Here is a 2,495-nt window from a genome sequence, read left to right on the forward strand (position 1 = left end):
CTGGGGAGCAAAAGCAACCAGCACCTCCTTCGAGCCGGAATCGAACCAGCGACCTAAGGATGACCACACGTGTCGGATCTACAGTCCTCCGCTCTACCAGCTGAGCTATCGAAGGGTGCGCGCCACCAAGCGGCCGGGGACCTTACTTTTTCCGGAAATGCCGCAACACCTCACTGGGACGCCCGAGGTGAGACCGTCCGGCTTGGTCGGAAGCCCCTCTGAAGAGACCTGTGCGCTCACCGCCAGGGTGCCGGGTGAGGGTGGGAGGACCCGGCAATCCTGCGGGGTGGCTGCGGCCCGGGCCTGGTGGTGGCCGGCATCCGGGCGCCGAGTTTCAAGATGCCCCGTTTCCTCTCCGCCGTCCCTCTTTCTACAAGTGGGGACCGCGGCATGAAGGCGGAGAAGAGAGCTAGGGGACAGGCGTCGAGAAATGGATGATGGGCGCGTGGGGTGCGGGAGGCCGGGCCGAGGAGAGGGGCACCGGGGAGCCGGCTGCCAAACTCCTAGCCAGCCAGCTGGTGCTCTTTAAGTGCCGTCAGTTCAAACTACTCCTTTGGTCAAAATGGTATTATTTGCTGTGGCACGTTGTGCCACCCTTCAAAACCAGTATCATCTTGCCTGCATTCTGCAGGTTTCCTATGGATCTCCCTGCTTTCGCTCGGCCACCTTTACAGCCAGAGTGATTTTCTCTCCTTTGCTAGGGGAGTGTGGAAGAGGGGTGGGGGTGGGGTGTGGAGGGTTTAGATGAAGCTGCCTCTCTTCTGGAAACTTCTGGTTCACTCAGACTTGAACCCTTACAAAGGTCTACACGACCCTCACTCAGTTCTTGTCACCTCTCTCAGTCTCGGTGCCATTCATAAACTTTGTTCTGTACTCAGGACCTTCTTGCTATTCTCCCGACACTGCTCTAGCTGACCTTTTGCTAGGGATGCTCTTCCCAGACAGCCCTATGCCCATCCCCCTCCTCCCTCCAGTCTGCTCACATTGTCACCTTCTCCAGGGAGCCTCCCCTGACTACCGAAATCAACACAGCAACCTGCCTCCTTATAGCAGTTCCCCATCTCCTTTCCTTCCTCGATTTTTTTTTTCTTTCTTCATAGCTGTTAACATCTAACATACTAATTAATTTGCCTATGGAATCTGTTGTCAGTTTTCTCCCACCTCCACACCCCTTTCTCTAACTAAAATACGACGTCTAAAACATTTTGCCTTACACCTGAAACTAACACAACGTTGTAAACAACTGTATTTCAATTAAAAATAATTTTAAAAAGTCCTCTCTGAGTAAGTCCAACACCTAACACAGGCCCCTGTCATACTTTTTCTTTCTTTCTTTCTTTTTGTCCGCGCTGTGCTGCATTTCAGTTCCCTGGCCAGGGTAACCCGTGCCCCCCCCCCCCGCCCCCCGCATTGGGCGCTCAGAGTCTTAACCACTGAACCGCCAAGAAGGTCGCTTGACTGCCCTTTGTCAGAGCATTCATTTAAAAGGGCTTGCAATTGTGAAGATGGTTTTCTCTTAGTCCAAAGGGTCTCTCTTTGGGCTGGGAGCCATTCCTTTGAAGTGTAAGCAAGAAGGATAGGGCCTCTGTCTTCCACTTTCTCTGCGAGGACCCAACCTAACTTCAGTAACTGCCCACTGACAAACACCGCTGGCCTGCCTCTCTACTGACCAACTCTGTGGTGTGTCGCTGCTGCCTCTTCTGAGCCCCCTCCCTCTCATCCTCCCTTTAAAACGCTCCGCTCCCCTCGCCCATTCCGGAATGGAGCTGGTCAACTCTGTCCCCTGCTGTCAGTATTCACTGAATAAAGTCTCTTTCACCACTTTCTCTACGGTCTGCTGTGTTTCTCTTTGACCGAGTCAGATCGGAAAGGACCGAAGGACACCTGGGGGGGCCGCCCAGTGTCTGCCCGTTGGGGCAGCAGGCGGGGGTGGGGGGTGGGATGCGGAGGCGAGGCCCAAGGGCAACGGCGCCTGACCCCGAACACCGCGCTCTCACCCGGTTTTCTCTCTGCAATAGGACCCCGGGCTTTCCTTCCAGCATCACTAGGATAGGCTACATATCCCGAAGCACTTTCGTCACTTTTACTTAAAAAGACACCGTGAAGAAACATTACCACGCTTTCCTATTAAGGTGGCTTTAGCGCTTAACGTCAACCGGCAAATAGGTCTTTCCTGAACTTTCCATGACTAGAAGATGAGTTCAGAGAGGCGAGGGCAAAAATGGGCTGACATTTTTTGCTGAAAGGAACGGGAGACCAGACCCGAGCCACGACCCACCCCCTCAACTGCGGGGCACCGGGAGCTCGCGTCTTCCCAGGTCCCCCACGACTGGTCGCCGCTCGCCCACGGGCTACCCTCCCGAGACACCGGCGAGTCTCGGGTGGGGTTAGTAGGCCCCGCACCCCCGCCTGGAAGAACAAGACATCCGGGACATCCCGGCAGGGGGCGTGGCGTATGTAGATGAGCCGCGCGCAGAGGCTGCTGGTCCCGCTCC

At 55.5% G+C, this 2,495-nt stretch overlaps 1 non-coding gene across 1 annotated transcript; it reads right to left on the reverse strand.

The window, feature by feature from the left end:
• Positions 1-25: 25 nt before the first annotated feature.
• TRNAY-GUA lies at positions 26-115 on the reverse strand. Its single transcript is given in 2 exon segments — positions 26-61; positions 79-115. It is a non-coding gene; the product is annotated as a tRNA-Tyr (tRNA).
• Between the last annotated feature and the right edge of the window lie 2,380 nt (positions 116-2,495).

The sequence above is a fragment of the Oryx dammah genome, unplaced genomic scaffold, assembly GCF_014754425.2.
Source record: "Oryx dammah isolate SB20612 unplaced genomic scaffold, SCBI_Odam_1.1 HiC_scaffold_5472, whole genome shotgun sequence".
NCBI lineage: Eukaryota > Metazoa > Chordata > Mammalia > Artiodactyla > Bovidae > Oryx > Oryx dammah.